Source organism: Capra hircus, chromosome 1 (genome assembly GCF_001704415.2).
Source record: "Capra hircus breed San Clemente chromosome 1, ASM170441v1, whole genome shotgun sequence".
In the NCBI taxonomy this organism is placed as follows: domain Eukaryota; kingdom Metazoa; phylum Chordata; class Mammalia; order Artiodactyla; family Bovidae; genus Capra; species Capra hircus.
The window spans coordinates 137,310,808-137,331,997 of record NC_030808.1 but is presented as its reverse complement, the minus strand read 5'-3'; the positions used below and the strand labels follow the sequence as shown (position 1 = coordinate 137,331,997).

The 21,190-nt window shown below is 44.1% G+C and overlaps 1 protein-coding gene across 1 annotated transcript in view; it reads right to left on the bottom strand.

Annotated features, from left to right (window-relative positions):
- Positions 1–14,835, bottom strand: part of CPNE4 (copine 4) — a 649,396-nt gene extending 634,561 nt beyond the window's left edge. The window contains exon 1 of the mRNA XM_018051359.1: positions 14,467–14,835. The gene's annotated coding sequence lies outside the window, so the exon portion shown is untranslated. The remainder of the gene's footprint in view (positions 1–14,466) is intronic.

Here is a 21,190-nt window from a genome sequence, read left to right as displayed (position 1 = left end):
AGCCCTGGGCTGCTCACATCCTGCTTGACCTTAGCCTTCAGACCTGCCACAGTGAGTAAGTGTGGGATGCGAGGAGGCAGGGCCACTCAGCTGAACCCCAGTGCTCTGAGGGCTGCAATTCCTGAAAGGAAAACCAAGGTGCAGCCTGGATGCAGATGCAAAGGCTGAGGCTCTGCTTATGTATCCGCAGAGGCAGCCTGTCACCCTCCCGAATGAATGAATGAATAAATGATGACCCCACAGTCAACTCTGTGGAGCTAAGCAGATGGAAACTCTGGCTATCTCCTCGGGAAAGGGGACCATAGGAACTCCAAGTCCTAAAGGAAGGAACAGCATAAGCTTTGAATCAGTAGTCTGCTGCCAGATCACAAGATGGAGCATGAGCCTTTCTCCCCCATAGCACAGCTCATGTTTCTCCCTGAGTGGAAGACTAATGCCATCACCTCTCCTTCCCTCCATCCCCTACCACATCATCCACCTACCACTCACCACCCTTTGGACTGTGATTTGGGACATCTGGCACATACCCAAGGTCACACCACGAGCTGCAGAACACAAACAACGATCCACAAAGCAACTCGAAACAGCCATTAAGCATAATTTGGATGCTCTCAACTCTTAACCCTCCTTGTTTCTCTCCATATAAGACACTCGATACACAGTAGCAGCAGATGGTCATGCTTTTTGACATTACCTAATAACTCTGGCTCATGCTGAATGAACATGACTGATGAGGATTCAAGCGGCTGTAGCTGTCACTTTAGAGACTAGGGTACAAAGCATAAATGTTCATCTCCTCTAATATTTTAAGTTTCCACCTAAATAACCATATTGCATGCTATGTGCTCACTCACTTCAGTCGTGTCTGACTCTTTACAACCCTATGGACTGTAGCCCACCAGGGCGCCTCTGTCCATGGTATTCTCCCAACAAGAATACTGGAGTGGGGTGCCATTTCCTACTCCAGGGTATCTTCTTGACCCAGGGATCAAACCCAAGTCTCTTAAGTCTCCTGCATTGGTAGGCAAGTTCTTTACCACTAGTGTCACCTAGGAAACCCAAGTAACCACACTGTATCTCGCTAAATAAATGTTGCGTCTTCTCCCCAACTTAGGGAAGACAATGTTCCCATGATGTCAGGTGGATTTCCATTATTCCATCCTCATAGATAATAACTCCATCCCTTCCTGCAAGTGTTCACTGGGTAGAAACTGAGGCTGACTGTTGGCAAAGTAGACACACAACAGACATGGAGGGTCAGTGAGCAGGTCTGGTTTTCCCTGAGCCCCATCCCTGGACAGGGAGGGCTGGTGAGGAGCAGAGGCCCAGCTACCTTTCATGGCTGTGCCTGCTTTATTTTTATCTTTTTATTTTTTTGGCCATATGGCTTGCAGGATCTTAGTTCCCCAACCAGGGATTAAACTCATGCCCTTGGAAATCCTAATCATTGGACAGACAGGCAATTCCTTATGCTTGCTTTAGAAAATAGAGGTTCTAGAAAATGGACCTAACAATCTACAAAACCAACAGGGTTCATCACTGAGACCTGCTCACATGAGCCCATGGACTCAAAAACAGAATTCTGGGCAAAAAGCTCACGATTTACAAACAGCAAAAGAAACGTAGCTAAAAGGATTCGCAGGAGATGGCCTCTCAGGGGATGTAACATAATCCCCCGTTTGATGTGACGGTGAAAAGGAGATTCAACTTGCCTCATGCCTTGGATCTTCCTACAATTACCTCTTTCCAGGAAAATATTTCCTCTAAAATGTTACAGTCACCAGGCAAAACATGCGCTCTGCAGAAATGCCATGTGAAGGACTCCATGTTACCTCAGGTCAACCAACAGAGATGCTTGGTGTCAAAATTCAGCCTTTAAGGAAGATGATGAATGATCATCCAGCGTCACTCATTTTTTTCATTTACTTTGATTCGTCTATGGAACATGCACGTGTGACACAAAATACCTGGATAAACATTTTAAAAGTTTCCCCATGAACCAGTGATCCACATGTTTGGTGTCCAGAAGATCACACGGTCAGATGACTGGAGGTTTCTCTTTCCTTCTTCTTATCCTAGGGTCTGCTACATTTAAATAACTGCACAGATCTTGCTGGAGAAGCCCCCCTCCCCCGCCACCAGTTCATTGGTTTCTATAAAAATAACAGGAGACCTGATCTCATTGATCATCCACCAAGAATTACACTGAGTTATGGCAGCTCTGATTTGGTGATTTTACTCAGTAAAACTTAACAAGGCCATAAAACATTCAGAGTCAGGCAGAGCATTCGTATCTGAACAACCACAGACCGTTACACACAGACGGTAAGCATCTACTAGGCCATCTCATGCTCATTAGGCAATGAATACAAATGATGGGAAAGGCAGTATTTTAGTCATTAACCCACAATTAAACATGATTCAGCTGCCAACATTACATACAAACTGCCAGACTTGAGTCCAGTCCTCCATCTATTTCTCTCACTGTAACGAGACAGCAAGAGTGATCCCACAGTGCTTCTCTGGCCATGGCATTTGCCCCAAGGAACACTGAAGGCAATGCAGGTCAGTAACCTGTGTGAACTGTAACTTTTTAAATACCACCGGCTGGGATAGGAACCCTTCAGTGAACAATAAAGCCACCACACCTTGTTTTGTTCTGCAATTGGTCATTTAACTGTTGCTTTTCCTTAACACACATACATTTATTTATTTAATTTAATATTTATTTGGCTGTGCCAGGTTTAGTTTTGGCACTCAGAACCTTTAGTTGGGGCCATGTGAGATCTAGTTCCCTGCAGGGATAGAACCTCGACCTCCTGCATTAGGAATGCAGAGTCTTAGCCCCTAGAGCACCAGGGAAGTCTCACAAACACATATTTGTGATTCCAAAGCAGGTCAGCCCTGTCTTTAGGAAGCCATCAGCACTAGAAGTAAAGACTGAGGCCCTGTGCTTTAAAAAAAAATAGTTTAGGAGAAGTTTCTTATCTTTGATGGCTTACAGAAGTCATTAAAACAAGTCAGGGTTTAGAGCATAAGAAAATGGTACTGTTTGCAGCCTGGTTTAGTGTAGCAGTTCTCCAAGTATGAGCCACATTGTTTTATATTCTAATACTGTAAATGTTGATAGATTTAACATAAATAAGCAAAAAAAACTTTGAGGTTTTTAATAATTTATGAGAGTATAAAGATGACCTGAGACCAAAAATCTAAGGACCTCTGCTTTAGTGGAGGGATTGTACATTTTTGAGGAAAATGTTTTTTAAGTTTGTCTCCTTTGTTTCCCACTAGCTGTGTAACCTTAGCCCAGTTACTTAACTCTCTGATCTTCTGATCTTCCATTTTCTATGGATCAGACTAATCACCCTCATAATTATCTGCTCAAGCATGTTTCCCTGATTATGTCTGTGGTGTTGATTCCATATCCCCAGCACCTTGTACTGCACATGCCATGATCCATGACAGGGTCTCAATAAATAATTATGAATTGATTGGTGGGGCAGTTGTGAGGCTTAAATAGGATAATATGCGTAAAGTGCTGCTGAGGTACCTGGAATATGGCAAATGTCACAGGTGCTCAGTAAATGTCAGATCCCTTTTCTCATCATCAATGCTATTCTCAGTCACACCCCACAGGAGAGAAAATTCACAGATTGTCCAAATAAAGTGAATATCTAAGGCACTGGTTCTCAAAGTGTGGTTCCCAAACCAGTAGCATCAGCATCACCTGGGATATTGTCAGAGATACAAATTATTTGACTCTAACACTAGACCCCAGAGAAGGCAATGGCGCCCTACTCCAAGACTCTTGCCTGGAAAATCCCATGGATGGAGGAGCCTGGTAGGCTGCAGTCCATGGGATCGCTAAGAGTCAGACATGACTGAGTGATTTCACTTTCACTTTTCACTTTCATGCATTGGAGAAGAAAATGGCAACTCACTCCAGTGTTCTTGCCTGGAGAATCCCAGGGACGGGAGAGCCTGGTGGGCTGCCATCTACGGGGTCGCACAGAGTCTGACATAACTGAAGCGACTTGGCAGCAGCAGCAACACTATACCCACCAAATCAGAAACCCTGATGGTGGGGCCCATAGATCTGTGCTGTAACAAGAGGCCTGCAGGAGATTTCCTGATTCCTTCTCTAGCGTGAGAACAATATGAATGGGGTCTCCCTAAAAAACGAATATCTTGCACTAGTAGAATTGTGGATTTGAGAGTACAGTGTACCCAATATGCTATCTATTGCTGGCTGCCCAGAATCTTTTGGGCCAAGATAGGAGATATATCCCTGGAGAAGAAAATGGCAACCCATGTCCAGTATTCTTGCCTGGAAAATCCCATGGACAGATGAGACTGGGGGGCTACAGTCCATGGGGTCATAAAGAATCAGACATGACTGAGCATGCCCCCACATACACAGGAGATATATAAATACAATAAATGTCTGATGTGAAGTCTTGTAGGGCAGAGTGATTCATTGTGTATTCTGGCTGTGTATCTGGGGGCCAGTGCTAAACATACTTTGCATTTGAAGTAAATCTGGAATCAGCAGGCGGTTTTACCTTGGAGAAACCCTGTCCTTGAGTCATCTCTGTGGCTAGGCATAAACTTGTGTGTGGAAACAGAGGTGAGGGGAACGGAAGGACGGGGAATGATTGTGTTAGAAGCTGCGAGCGCACGCATTTTACTGCTAGTTTCTACTGTACCGTCACACACTTCTAGTTGTCACTACTCCCTCACAACACAGCAAACCACTGCCTTTAGGGTAATTGCTCCTAAACACTAACCTTAGAGGGATGCCATGAGCCAACAGCAGTGACGATCTGAGGAATTTCCATGAGCCCACAATACGATCAGATCTTGGGATGCACATATCTTCCAAGGCTCACAGCAACCCCAGGGCACAGGCTCTCTCACATTATTCTCATTTTACATCTGTAGAAACTGAGCTTCAGGAGATTAAGCAGAGCTGGAATTCAAACTCAGGAACACTAATGATTCTACCTACCCACTCAGAATGCAATATAATAGATGACACTTTAGGTAAGGGCTATGATTCAAAGTCAAAATGATTTTTGAAAAAATTTCCATAAATTGTTCACCAAGTACAATACATTATATGTATGACATTATAACATCATACAGTAATATATCCGTACAATGTCACACATTAGATTATATAATAGAAAGCAAACACTCAAAATGCAATATGAGCATTTTTAACAAGTAATCGAGGGTGTGGAGTTTACTTTAAGGAAATTAAATGTACACTGCAGTCACTGACGAACCTGACTCAGATGCAGGATGTAAGATCAGGAAACAGGCACACATAGAAGGAAAACCCTACGTACCAGAAGGTTCTAAGCACTCTGGTCACAGCGAGCAGCACACAACACAGCCACTACCTGGGGAAGCCCATGGTACCCTGGGGTGGCAGGCACACTCGTGCGTACCAGTGCCACACAGCTGGGGCTAGACAGCAGCCATTCAGGAGGATGTGAAAAGGGACGATTTGAGCCTTCTTGAGCGACTCAGACACAGAAGGACAGGTGAGATCCAAAGACCATATGAAACATGGATTTTTAAAAAACACCCTGGTTGAACCTTCCTACACTGTTTGCGGAAATGTAAATTGGTACAGCCACTATGGAGGGCAGTACAGAGCTCCCTTAAAAAACTAAAAATAGAGTTGCCATATGATCCAGCAGTTCCACTCCTGGGTATACATCTGGAAAAAAAAAAACCCATAATTTGAAAAAATACATGCACCCCAATGTTTACTGCAGCACTGTTTGCAATAGGCAGGGTGCAGAAGTAACCTAAATGTCCAACAACAGATGAACTGATAAAGAAGACGTGGTACACACATACACAGTGAAATGTTACTCAGCCATAAAAAAGACTGAAATAACGCCATTTGCAGTAACGTGAATGGATCTGGGAATTACCAGGCCAAGTGAAATAAGTCAGACGAAGAAAGGTAAATATTATATGATGTCACTTATATGTGGAGTCTGAAATATGATACAAATGAACTAATCTATCAAACAGAAACAGACTCACAGACATATAGAACAGACTTGTGGTTGCCAAGGGAGAGGGAGTCAGGGAGATGGATTGGGGGTTTGGGATTAGCAGAGGCAAACTATTATATAGAATGGATAAAAAAAAAAAAAAAACAAGGCCCTACTGTATAGCACAAGGAACTATAGTCAATATCCTATGGAAATGAAGATTTAAAAAAGGAAAACAATTCTCTGGTCTTGAAAATGGGATGGGGGGCACCCTGGGTGCGAGTCTTCTTCCTCCCCCGTTTCCAGTGCTTTGGCATTAGTCCAATTATTAATAAAATGGAACTAACATCTAACCCACAGAATATGTATTTGTAGTGATTTCAGGTATTTATATTTCTATAGTGGAATAATCTTTTCTGCAAATGTGTATTATCTGAAAGAAATTAAAACTCCTTTTTAAAAAGCATTATATCCCCTTTTAATCTTCTCTGGGAAGAACAGAGCAGGAAGGGAAGACGGAGAAAGACCAGTCCAGGTCCTCTGCTGCCTTACACAGTTTTATCCTCATTTTTACAAATGAGGAAATACAACTTGAGAGATTTAGTAATCTTCCCAAAACCAAACAGCTGTTGAGTGGCAGAACCAGGATCTGAACCAAGTCTGTTTACCTTCTAAGCTTAAGCTCTTATCTTAAAAAAACTCAATAAATATTTATCTTTATCAATTATGTTACAGCCTAGTGATCCAGAATAAGAGTGAGAGAAAAAGAAACAGCATTATTAATGCAAGTGATCAAACTTTCTGAAGCAGCGGCCAGATGGCTGGCCCTGTTTGGGGTTCAGCAGTAAGCAAGACAAGAGGAGTTCTGCATCCTGGGACGCACATAGTTGGGAGGAGAAGTGGGTGCAGGTTGAGTAATGAATTTCATCTTGCTGGGCCTCTGTTTCCTCAACTGGAAAATGGGAAGAGGTGTTTCTAATTTTATGAGATGATTCAGCCCTCACATTCTCTGATTCCATAAGAAGCGTTTGTTTTCCTGTCTCTTTAAAATTCAGTCAGGCTGTGAAATGTGATGAATGTTGTTAGCTGCTCCCCAAATCAACTGTTTCCACCCCTTTTCTCAGGCCAGGCCTTCCTGCCAACATAATTCACAGTCAATCAAGTCACAGAACCTGCAGGGCACCAGCAGAAGAATGACAACCCTGGTTTTCCCGGAGCGCAACTATCTACCTGGGCAAGTAAACTTAACTCACCTGGCCCAGCTGGCCATCCCTGGTTTCCTATCGACACCATCTCGGACTTCCCTGGAGGGCCAACAGTTAAGAATGCACCTGCCCATACACTGGATTCGATTCCACGTGCTGCAGAACAGTTAAGCGCATGCGCCACAACTACTGAGCCACACTCTACAGAGCCCGAGACCTGCAGCCACTGAAGCCTGTGCACCCAAGCCGGTGCTCCACAAGAAGAGGGGCCACCCCAGGAGAGGACGGCACACCCTGGTGAGAGAGTGGCCCTCACCTGCCACAGCTAGAGAAAGCCCCGTGCAGCAACGGAAGGCCAAGCACAGCCAAAACAAATACAGTAAAAATTAAATCAAAAACACCCCACCACCTCAGGCACACACCTGGTTTTCCCATATTGTCTGCAAGTGACTCATTGAAATAACTGCACAAATATAACAAAGACATCAAATCAGGCATCCTCTGTCCCCACTGCCTACTAATACACAGTTTTCCCCAGTGTTTACTAATAAACAGTGTTTTGTCACTTTAATGATAAAGTATTTCTTTCAACCATCCTGCTGCCCTCATTATTTTCTCATTTTTGTGATTTGTATTGACCACATCTGTAATACTTTAAAAACAGAACCCTGATTTAGGTTGTTCCAGACCCAACCATTAGAAGTAAGGATTTTGCTATTATATTTCTGTTTCCTTTAAAAATAATTTTCCGGCTTAAATGAAAATAAGTCAATTATATAGGCATTTATCTTAATGATATTGATGAAAACAACACATAGAGGGCAGTAGTACAAGTTGGTTGGACTTAAGAACCTCTATTAGCACAGTTAAATATACATATAAACCAAAGCACATGCTGAGAGAGATTTCATCCCCTTTTCCCTCGCTCAGAACTACCCTCTATATACCAGATTCCTTAAAATGTAGGGAGATGAAAAACATGAGTGTAAAGAACTTGAGAGACCATTTCCCAGGGTCTCTGAGACAAACCAAACGACTCAGCCTCTCTCAACCCACACGGTTTGTTCATCTCTCTCTCATCATCACCATCTGTCCCTCAAGCCACAACTCCAAACCAGGGGAACCCCATATTGGCTGATTCCAGTACCTAACTCAGCCTAGAGCATAGAGGCTGTGTTCAGTGACTGTTCAACAGATGGATGCCTGAGACCCTTCTGCTGAAGGGAGGGGTATAGGGACAGGAGGAAAAGGCTCAAATGGAAAGGGAAGAAGGAAGTTTAGCGAGAACTCTCAAGAGAAAAGTCACAGGGATGAGCACAGCCTGCCCAGTAAAAGGCCACTTCTACACACTCCACATTCACCACCACAAGCTTCATGTTCCAGAGGCCAACAGCCACGCAGGCCTGCAGCTTGCAAACCTGCAAGCCCGAGATTCGAGCCAGGCATTTCTGGGTCTGGAGTCCTGCCTCCAGAGAAACAAAGGGCTGTGAGGCTGCAGACAGCATGTCAGGTATCCAGGCGCTAGGACCCGACCAGGCTGGAGCGCCCCATCCGATACTGAAGGCAGATCTCTGTCTCCTCTGTGAAGCAAGGCGGTTTGAGACAGAGAGTCAGAGGTGCCCGTAACCAACCCCTCCCCTATGGGCATCTCCTTGGGGTTCTGTCACCCTCATCTCCAACCCCACCTCCCAGCCAGGAGGTCCGGCCTGGGAGCTCCAGGAGGGCTCCGCTGGTGCTCCGGCGCCCTCTAGCGGCGGTCCGCTCTAACGTCATCTCTCAGCCCTTCCTCCTTTCTCCCTCTCCAGTTCTGGGGGATGCACCCGCCTTGGGCACTAGCCAGCCTGATTTTGTTCCTCTTCTCCAAGTGCGATGAAGTGCCCTACACAGGTTAGCATCTCTTGAAGAAGGAAGCTTTTTTAGTCAATACACCTTAAACCTGAGAAGGTTGCTTCTAGAATTAACCTTAAGTACTACACTGTTCTGATGTTTGAAGCAGCAGCCCTAGTTTTCTAAGTCAGAAGAAAGTCAGCAGTATGATGTTCTGAGCCAGAGATGGAAAAGCAACATTTTAGAAAGTTTGCTCTTTCTGAATGCATCTTTCATGTAAGATAGAATAAAGGATTCCCCTGTGGATTTTCTTAAACCGGATACACATAAAATCTTTATTTACTTTATTGACTCAATTGTGACATTTAAAATAGAAAGTTAGGACTGAGCATGAGCAATTCTTCACAAAACATGCACATTAACAGGGATGGCTGCAGATAATGACTTTGTTCAAATTGAATCACATCTATTGGGTAAATATTGCACCGGCTCCAAGAGAGAGCAAAACATTAAGACTCAAGACAGCCAGTGAAGGTAGGAGAGCCCTTCCCCCACCATCATCCCACCCATGGCCACCACCACAGTAATTATCTCCAGGGAATGTGAGGCTCTTCTCAGAGTCGAGAGACTTGCTTAGTAATCAAGAGGGTTGCTTAGTGAGTTCCCTGATCTTGAGCATGTCATCTCTCTGAGGCTCAGTTCCCACATCTGTCAAATTAAACAGCTGGAGTCAATAGATGATCCCCAAGCTCTCTTCTGGTTCTGACAGTCAAGGAGTCAAAGTGATATAATTGTTGTTCACAGTTCAGAGATAAGCCCACCACAGCCTAGCTTTAAGGGGCTCCCCCACCCATACGAGGGCACCAAAATCATAGTACACGGATAAACCTTCTTCAAGACTTGCCTTCAGTCCCTCTGTTTCCTCAGTTAAAAAGCTAGTAGTTCTCAAGATGCTTGCCCAAGATGACAACACCAAAGAAAAGACTTCCCAGCATTTGCTAACTTAGGGAAAACATATACTATATGTCATATATATTTAGTAGTTCGTAGCAGAAAGCTCCCACATAAATGTGATTTCTAGTACAGAAAAGACTAAAAGTATATGTAGGCATTACTATGTTTTTACTCTGCAGTCACAAGTTTTAGCAGATTGGTTGGATTTAATGCTAACTGAGGTTCTACTCTATATTGTCTATTTCAAATAACACAGAAAATATAACATTTTGCCTGACCCATTGATTGGGCCTGACTTTGGACTTACCAACCTCCACAAGAACTTCTCACTCAGGGACTTCCCTGGTGGTCCAGTGGCTAAGACTCTGTGCTCCCAATGCTGGGGGCCTGGGTTCAACCCCTGGTCAGGGAACTAGATCCTACATGCCACAGCTAAGAGTTTGAATGCTGCAATGAAGACTTGACACAGCCAAATAAATAAATATGTTTAAAAAAAAAAAGAACTTCTCACTCAAAGAAAGGATATGTTACTCCAGCCCCCTTAATTTTGATAACATGCTTCCTCAAAAGAAAGACCATTCTAGAATTTTTAGAACATGCTAGAAAGAATTAAAGTTCTATAATCTGTCTTTACTATCTACATTCAATCAGAAGAAAAGCAAAGTTAAAGGCAACTCTATTATCATATGCTGGCAGGTCAGTTTTAATGCACTATAGGATGGTCTTGAACTATGTGACATTTTATTTTAAGTGCATTGAAACTTTTCTTTCTTGATAGACATTCTGTGACTCCGATATACTGGCTACTGTTGCCAAGGAAATATGACTTTGGGTTACTGCAGAGATCCAAAGAGGCTTCTGTTTCTGTTCTTGTTGCTTTTTATTAAATATTAACATGACAAAAATGGAAAAAATAAATATAGAGAATAAATTCAGCCCCTTTTCTTTTCAAAATGCATGAAATACAGATCCTCTGGTCACATCTCTGATTTAAAAATACAAAGATTTGTGAAGAGACTTTCCAAACTGGTTTAGAGACTTTCTCTCAACCAGTGAGGCTGGTAACACCAGAGTTCTCTTATTTTTTTGTTCTGGACTGAGGCCTCTGTGATAGTAGGGGACCCTGATTATACACAATATTAACTACTAACCGCCAATGTATTTACCTCCAAGTGGGAAAATCCTTTCTTTATGTGAATAAAGGTGGTTAAAAGTCCAGCGTATTATATTTCAGAAAACTTGCAAAGAGAAGACAGAGAAATACATGGTGCAAACTCTATAAATACCTTCAGCTGAGGTTCAAAAGATTCCAATATAGATAAGAAAAAAGATTTCACCATTGACCCATTTTTTTTCCCCCTCTGTGATTCCTTCTAGCTAGTAGAAGCTAAAGGTTTTCAGTCGTGATAGTGGACTCAATCATTGGATAATGAGAAGGATACAGCCTCTATTTCCTGGAATACTACATAAAACTGCTCTGGAAACAGATAACAACTTTGCTTCCCACTAACTAAAGTATAATATTTTAAAATCAGATGCCCACATGCAGATCAAGAAACCTGTCGGACAAGGCATTTTTTAATCAAAACCTCCACAAGCAGGGTCTCCTTAAGACAAACCAAGGATTCAAGCAAAATGCCATGCTACTACCAGAGGCCTGAAGATAAACAGGAAGTCTGTGACAACCTAGAGGGGTGGGATGGAGAGGGTGATGGGAGCGAGGTTCAAGAGAGTGGGGACATATGGCTGATTCATGTTGATGTTTGGCGGAAACCAACAAAATTCTGTAATTATTCTTCAATTTAAAAATAAATAAATCAATAAAAAGAAACACACAAATCTCAGAGCAACTATTTTTAAAGAGATATTCAGAAACTGTAGGAAACTGCTTGTCTTATGCTGAGAAGCTCACTGCTCCCAATAAATTATGCCAGGATGAGCACTCATAGGAATAGTATAGGTTTGACGTCTGTGAACCTTTTCACAGGGCAACACGTTAGCAGACCTTTGGTTCCATTAGAGGAAAGCACTTCTGATTGATGGTTTTCCTGGTGGCTTGGTAGTAAAGAAGCCACCTACCAATGGAGGCGACTTAAGGGATGAGGGTTCAATCTCTGGGTTGGGAAGATCCCCTGAAGGAGAAAATGGTAACCCACTCCAGTATTCTTGCCTGGGAAATCCCATGGACAGAGGAGCCTGGTAGGCTAAGTCCATGGAGTTGCAAAAGAGTCAGACACAATTTAGTGACTAAACAACTTCTCACTGAACCATTAAAACCAGCCCAGGATTCAACAGCCACTCCCACTATGGAGGGATACTTCTTTTTATGTGATGCTTAGAGGAAATCACCTAGTTTTCATGTGGTTTGAGTTTGGTCCTATGAAACCCTCAGAAGTTCCCTCCAGAGAGAAATGAGGAGATCCTTGCCTTTATTAATATGCACAATGAACACAGGTGTCCTGGCTGTACTTGCCAAACCTATTTTTATCCACCTCCCTACATGTAGGTACCTTTCATCTGCTCTGAGCTCAGACCTATCTATTAGAGTGATTTTGTCAGTATTTCTTTTAAAATGGACTGATAATAAAATGAATTTAACCTAGAAGCAGCAGTTTAGTAAGGGAAATGAAAACATCAGAAGTTATCTAATCACAACCACAGACATCCAGAGCTCTGTCTTATCTGCTGAGTAATAAAAACGGAACCTTCCTAAGCTTGAAGAACATCAAATAAAGTAAGCAAAGCTGTTCGCCTGTGGCTTTTGAGGGGATCGTTATGAAGCTTAACCAGTCAGTAGTTCAGTCACTCAGTTGTGTCCCACTCTTCGTGATCCCACGGACTGCAGCAAGCCAGGCTTCCCTGTCCATACCAACTCCGGGAGCCTACACAAACTCATGTCCATTGAGTTGGTGATGCCATCCAACCATGTCATCCTCTGTCGCCCCTTCTCCCACCTTCAATTCCCAGCATCAGGGTCTTTTCAACCAGTGTACAGGAAGTAGAAAACAATGGCATGGATTTGAAACACCTGTGTTCTAGGAAAGTTCCCCCCCCCCCCCCACCCAGGGGTGGGGAGAGTGGGAAAGTGCAGCGGGGGAGGTTGTTTTAACATAAAGCAAAAAAGTAAAACACAAAACCGGTCCTTGAGAACAGAGATTGTTAAGAGGGCAGCAGAGAGAAGGAATGGGGAGAAAAGCACATCTCCTCTGAAGTGAAGGTAGCTTTTCCAAAAGAATAGGGCTTAGTATCAGTTTCGGGAGAACACTTTAAAATACCTTGGACAGCTCAAAACTCCTGGTTAGGGAACCAAAAACCAAGTAAGCCACAGCAGTGCTTTAAAAATCCTGGCAAAGCAGCAAGAGGATGAGGAGCTGGTTTTGCATAGTTTTGAATACTGGAGGTAAGAAGCAGAAGCATCAGCTCCAAAAGGCACTAAAATCCTCTGGCATCAATGGGTCAGTTGCACGGGGGCGTGGATGGAGGGTATTTCTCTCTTAAAGTCTCCAGGACACTCATCCCTCCCTACACCACGTATTATCATTCACCCTTCCTCCCTTCACCTCGGGTACCCCGGGGGCAGCACTTTTTAAGCTCGAGCCCCTAGGTACAATCTTTGCACCCTGGATTCTTCCGGGAGCCTGGCAAGTTCGGAGGCTGGAAATCAGGCTTCCAAGGCCGCTAGAGGAGCGGTGGGACCTGCAGGAAGGGTGGGGGAACTGAAACCTTTAAAGCCTACCCTCATCCTTCAAAGCGAGGGAGGAACGGATCTTCCTAACCGCACTTTTCAGAGGTCAGCCTCCTCCCCCAAACGACGGTGATCAGTACACACTTGACCCCGCAGGTACCAACTCCTAACTGTCCCCTTCAATTTCACCCTAAGGGTCCTTGGGCTTCTGTGACCGCTTTGGTCCCGACCTCTTTAGTGGGCTGCGGCCAGCGCTTCTGAGGTCCCTCAGTCCCAACCCCGCTCCCTCCCCGTGGTACTTTAATAGAGGAGGGAGTGCAGAGGGACGTGGCTGAATCAGGGAAGCTGAGGACCGAGGATGAGTTTTAAGCCAGAGAGCCCGGAATACAATTAAGTATTATCGCACCCTATCGTAAGGGGGGTAGGGAGGAAGGGGGGAGGTTAGGAGGCTGAGAAGCTGAGTCTCCCCGCGGCGTTCCAGCCCCGGGACCCCGCACAAGCCCCACCCCCATCCTCGCTTTCCCGCCGTCGGGAGGCTAGATTCTGCGCCGCCAGGTCCCGATTCCCTCTGGACTGGCAGATCCACCCCCTTCCAACCTCCACCAGCCGAGCCTGCCAGGCGGAGGAGAGGGGCGCGGGGAGGGACCGAAGTTCCCCGGGACCAAGACGCTGCGCGCAGCTCTTCCTAGACAGCAGCGCGGGCTCGGAGCGAAGCCCCGCACCTCAAAAGTTGGTCTCCGGCCGCAGCCCGGGACGCGGTGCAGGGTCCCGACCAACTTACCTGGCGCGGGCCCCGAAGGCGGACTGGGCTTCGGCGGGCGACCTGAACGCAGCTGCGGTGCGGCCGGGGGCGGGGACGCGGTCGGGCTCGGGGGGTCGTGCCGCCCTCCGCTCGGGCTCTTGGGCAGCTCAGCAACCGCGGAACGAAGAGGCGCCGAGCGGGGAGTTCGGGCTGCGCGGGGACCCGGGCTCCATGCCGCGGGCGGGGGCGGAGCCGCCCGGCCCTCGGTCACTCCGGGAGAGGGGTGGGGGCGCTGGGGAGGGGGCGGAGCGGGCGGGAGGAAGCAGGGCGCGACCCCGCGGCGGGGAACTCCGGCTCGGCGGAGAGCTTCCACCTTCTGACGAAACCCGCGCGCCCCACCGCCCTCGCGCGGCCGGCTCTGAGGCCTGGGAGCGAGCGCCCCCTGGGGGCCTCGGAGGAGGGCGCGGCCGGGAGCCGAGGGCGCTGCCCCGCCCTCCGGGAGCGGATCCTGAACAGCTGTTGAGTTCTAGATGGCGGTCACGCTGGTGGCAGCTGCAGCCCTAGCTCCCCGCGAGGCCCAGTCTCTCACCCCGGAATCCTGAGGGTCAAGTCACCCTAGAGACCTCCTCTTCATTTCAGAGGAAATCGGAAATATCTGGAAAGAGGTAGTAGTGATGCCACTCTTCGCACACATTCCTGGAAACTTCCTGGATGGATGCTCAACTGCCACCAAAAGCGGTGACGAGATCGCTCATCTCTGAATCCTCTATGTCTACAAGACTGCTTGGCATATGGTAGGAGCCTGATAGTTATTTTTTAGTAAATAAATGCATGAATAAATGAATGGACATTTGAGGCTCTTTTTCATCTCATAATATCTTCCGGAATACATCCACTTTACAAATAATATAAGATAAAGAAATGCTTGAGGAATACCACTGCTTAAAAATAAGTACAAACATGCCATCTTATGTTAAGAGGTTAACCATGACCACATGTTATGAAGCACTTTAGAAAGAAAGTGTGACTTTTGACTTTTCAGCTCCAAATTTAGGTCAAACTCAGGCGAGTGAGTGCTTCAGGTGTATACTGTGCACTGCTCTTGATTCTTTCCACAATAGTAAACTAGACAGTTACGTTCTCTCGGCATAGAGGGTATTGTCAGAACTACACATTGGACTTCGGAATCCATAAGGTTCAGAAAAATTTGTTTCTGTCCGATTTGGGATGACATGGAGGATTATTACACACAACGTGGACAGGGAGACAGGGACATAGCTGGGTCTTCCTCCCCATCTTCTGAAGGCACATCTAACAAGACCTCTCTTCATTTAAAGAGGTTATCAGCCAAAGATTTTTACCAACCACAGTGTTCTTAATTTCAAAGGCCAGAAAAGAAATAATTGGATGAGGAACAGGTGCCTCACTCATGGTTCTGTAGAGCCAATTAGAAAGATCTTTGAGAGGTAGAGGAAGAGACTTCAGAAAGAAAAATATAATATTTCTCTTCCCCCAGGTTTCCTCTCAAGTATGCCATTTTGAAGGTCTTGAGACCTTCAGCCACAAAATATCAACCCTAGAAAGAAACTTAAGGAGCTTGTCTGTATAGTAACTGCCTTTGATTCACTTTGATTGGAGAAACTTGGATCAGGTGGTTAAGCGCAAGTCAATCATTGTGGCTTCACAGGATTCCCTTGATGCTACGGCCTTCCACAGAGCTGGGGGGAGCATTCACTGCGCTCTGCTGCACTTCTAGAGCCGAAGTGGAGCTCCGCCTGATCCACAGCAACTGAGCATGAGACACAGGATGGCCCCCAAAGGAAATTCATTGTCGTACTACAGGAAAATGAGGGATAGATGCTGTGCAGGCAAAGTCAGCATATGTTTACTGAATATGGAAATACTAAGTAAGAAAATTTTCCTTTCCATTTTAATGAAGAAGTAGCCTTGGAGATAAAGTTGAGCTGGATTGAATTTGCAAAAATGAGGGAAAGAAAAAGGAAAGTGATTATGTATTTCCTCGCATGTTGGTTGTGTCCTCTGAAATCTAAGTCCCATGAAAGCAGGTGATAGCCTGTTTTGTTGTCTTGTGATCACAACCCTGATGCCATTGCAATATCTGTCACTTAGCAGATAGTCAATAAACATTTGTTAAATTTACAAAAATGCCTTAGAGTTTATTAAGCACAAGCATCTTATAGGAAAAGGAATTAGGTGAGAGAAAAGGCATTAAGGTATGTTGATCATGTACTATTTCCAGGCAATCTGTAAGCTACTCTATTGACCACCACCAATTGCCCACATAGATTTTATTATCTTTACAAAAAGCCCAGGGTTTGGGTGGTCAGAATGCACAGACCAGAGAACATAGTGTTGATGGAAGCAGGCTCTGAAAGCACAACTAAAAATGACATACCCAGGAACCACAGGGCAAATTACAGACAGAACCACAGAGAGAGTCCAGGATAACCATTGTTAGTCCCTGTGCTAAAGGCACAAACACACAAACTGAACACAGCGCCACTACTTGTGACAAATATGGTTTCCTCTGCCAGCAGGATTCAGCTCCCTAATTAGAAACAGTTGCCTGCAACCAGTGTGCAGAACACAAGTGCAACTCTATGCCAGAAATTTGGATTTTATTTTTCTCGAGGAAAAAAAATTACACTGAAGGTAAATTCAAAGAGGCTTTCTGCCAGGCACAGAAAGCAAAATTCTCTCCCACCTCACCCATGAAACTAACAGTCCAGCCCATCTCTGCAAGTGAAGATCTATAACCAGCTCATGAACTCAGGTCGCAGTCACTACAAGCTGCTTATTCGCTGGAGTCCCTTCAACAACTGTTACATCAAAACCCCGATCTGTATCACTCACCGCCTTCCAGCTCTCCTCTTCATGGATTCTGAGCTGCTGGGCTCTACAGACATAGTTAAAATGATCTAAAGAAAGCCACAGAGTCACAGCGCCACTGGCATTCCCAAGCCGCAAAAGGAACCTCCAGTTCTGGTGCAGATCTTCTCACTGGGTCTCTGTTTGATAACATAAGGGGAGGCATTTGCTTACTGTCCTATGCCAGTATGAAAGGCATCCCTCCCATCAGTGTGACAAGTGCAATACTGGAATGAAGCCAGGAAATGAAAAGGAAAAAATGTGGATTCTTACCAACGCAATTGATCCCATTTTTTAAGGGTGACAGATGATGAAGGGGAAAAACAGACAGAGAATCAGTGCCCTGTATTGAAAACCTTGGATTCTTCCCTGAATGAGTCAGGGTGAGAATTTTGTTTTGAAATTAAATTCCTATTTTATTTTTTTCTTTCTTTCTCTTTTATCTTTTCTCTTTTACATCCTCAACCAGTCAAAGAGACCGCTATAAATAACAGGACTTATTTTGGAGACTTTGGATCAGAAAAGAATCTTGTGTTCCTCCCCCTAGGGTTATTTATATATATAAAATGTGTTCTTTTTTCTATTTATGTGATTTTGAGAATTGACTGATATATCTTCCTCTGGTGTTTCTATATATGCCTGAAATGGGTTGTGTTACTGGAAAGCAGAGAGGAATGCTCTAAGAAAGTCCTTCTAAGATGCTGAGAGTCAATGGAGAACTGATATGCACATTCCAACCTTGTGTCAAGATGATTATCTTCTACTATCCATCATTCTTGTATGTGAAGACCTCAGGCACCTATCCACCAGTCGCAACCTCCCAGCCATGAAGGAGTGCCCTATTCTCTTGTCTACCAATAGGTGGCATCAGAATCCCTTTAGCTCTTCATTGCTTTTTAAAAATCATTGGCAGAGAGCGTTTTCTTTCTGAGATTTTATATTTTACCATGGGTGACGCTTTAAAAGCACTAAATTACCTTTCTATTATTTCAGAGCAGACTATCCCATTTATCTCTTTTTTAAAATTTATTTTATTGAAGTTTAGTTGATTTATAGTGTTGTGTTAGTTTCTGCTGTACAGCAAAGTGATTCATCTGTATTTTTTTCATATACTTTTCCATTATGATTTATCATAGGATATTGACTACAGTTTCCTGGGTGCTATAGTAGGACCTTGTTATTTATCCATCCTGTATATAAAATAGTTTGAGTTTGCATTTAATTAGGCCTCTTGGTCAGCTCTCAGTTTCCTCGTTGTAAAAGGAAGATATTTGAATTGATCTTCAGTTCTGGGATTCTGCTTTTCAGCAACATCATGTCTGCTCTGCTACACCACTCCAGAGTGATAAGTACATGAAGACTCCATTCCTTTGGGTTTAAGGAGTGTCAGTATGCGACTATCACTGTGTTGTAGAGACAGCCTAAAATGTAACGGGAAAACTGGTGAAACGCAGTCTAGAGTCTACCTAATAGTAATGCACCAGTGTTGGTTTCTTAGTTATGACAAATGTCCTGTGGTAATATACATGATCTGTTAGCACTAGGGGAAAATGAGTGACAACTGTACGGGAATTCTCTGTACTGTTCTTTATAACTTTTCCATAAATCTAAAATTATCCCCAATTAAAAGTCTATTTTTAAAAAAACACACAACTTTTCCACTTGTCTCCTTAAGATAAAGATAGACTAATTGAAGTTAAGCTTTTGCAAAATTTTCATGCTCTGGATAAATTTTGTGAAATTAATGGTTATTTAACTTGAGGCATCATTTTTGCTTACTTTGTCAGCAAAAACCTTACTTTATCTGCTTGGCATCTTCAAGTCAAATGTCTCCTTGGCAAATTCCACAGGAAGACATTTCCCAGGTTTCTCCACAGAACTCAGAGAGAATATTGATGAGAATGGCCAAAGAATTAGGAACCAGCCCAACTCTCCTAACCTGGTTGGTTCTCACAGGGCAAAGGAATTAAGAAGTGACCAGAGAAAAAAACACAAAAACAAAAAAACGCCTGCGAAACAAGGACAGAAAGTCAGAGGATGTCATTTGTACATAGTCATTTTTCTGATTGCAACTCTGCTTTCTGCATTTTCCCAGCAGCACTGCCTTTAAAGTGAATCACTGGTGATCAAAGGCAGACCAAAATAACACATTGTTCCTCCAGAGAAGAGAAGGTGAAATCCTATCATTCTGAGGATGTTTTTGGAGGAAAAGGAAAGATGAGCCAGAGAAAGACCACACTGCCTCTTTCTTCTAAAAGTGAGGCCTGTAATTTTGCTCTTTTGAAAATCTTTTTTAAAAACACTTGCCCATTGGGAGAGGCATAAGTAATGCTGAGGCCTACATTAAAAAGTTTATCCATTTTGTTTCTATCACCTCCTCTGGCAGCAGCATGCAGCAGGGTGATCTCCATTGTGTCTGATCTTGCTGTTGGTATTTATGGGAAGAGAGACATTAGCAGGTCCTCAGCATCTGAAAACCAGGCACTGTACTAGGCCTCTTCAGATGTGTTCTCATTGATTTTTCCCAACAGTGCAGGGTAACAGAGTGGGAGATTCCAAAAAGTGATCACTATTCTTCCTCTACATATATATATATGCAAATAAATATGTGGATATATATGGGTGTATCCCTTGCCAGGTGGCTATACAACTCTTCCTATTGAGTAGGGGGTTTTAAATGTTTTAAATCTAAGCTGACCTTGTGTTCAAGAGAAAGCTGCAGAAGTTTGGTGCCAGCTCTGAGCCTAGACTTCTAAAAAGACTGGCAATTTCCACTCAGTCACCAGGAAAAGTCTGGTCCACCCTGTTGGAGGGTGATTAAACAGATGAGTGGAGACGCGCTACTTCAGTTGAAGCCCAGACGTGTGAGACGACCTGGGCAAGATCAGCAAACTGGCTCTCAGACAGTCCTTGATTGGCCGTAGACACATGAACCAGCCATGCCATAGACAACTGAGCCTGGGAAAAAGACTGAGCTGATAAATGCTTCATAGTTTAAGCCACTGAGTTTTGAAAGTGGTTCATTATATATCAAAAGTACAAGAAGATAGTCAAATATCTTTTTAAGTTAAAAGAAAACTGAGGCATAGAAAGATTGAATAAGGTATCCAAGGCCACACAGTTAGTAAGTGGGGAAAGTCAGGAGTCAACCCAAGGACTAAATAAATCCAAGGCCTCTACTGAACCCCTGCCCATGGAATGAAAACAAGAATAAAAACCAACACAACCAAGTGTCACAGTTACTTGAATGTGATAAAACTAGAGTTCCTTCCCTAGCTTTCTCCCGTTAGTGAACAGCATGGGTGCATGTATGTACCTTTGTAAAGAATGATGTATTCAGTGGAAAGAAGGGTGAGAGACAGCTATTTTTTAACTTCAATAACAGTCTGAAACAAATGCATTAACCTTGGTGTAAAAATGTAATCACCTCACAATGAGAAATGATTTGCTTTTGACAAACTGGCTTATTTCTCCCTTAAAAGCAAGGCCAGTAACTACTCAGCACTCCTTTTCTCTCTCCCTGTGGGGCTCTGCCATTCATCCCTCCTTTGTACCTTGTCTCTTTCCAAACCTTTCTCCTTTTGTCTCCTGTGCATGTCCTTTAACTTTCTGTCACAACATAAATAAAAGTAGTTTAATTAATGCCTAATAGCCCCATTCCCCTAACTCTTTTGGGCCAAGAGTGTGTTCTGAGAAACATGGAGTATAACCTGGGAAGCATTCTTCAGGAACCACATTCTTGGTTGGAGAAGTCTCCTCCAAGCCCTGGCCCCAAGACTCCACCTTTACCCCTGCCTATGGTCCCACCCATGCCCTCAGACTTGGAGCAGCCCAGGAAATTGCCCCTGACAGGCAATGATAATAAATATCCCCT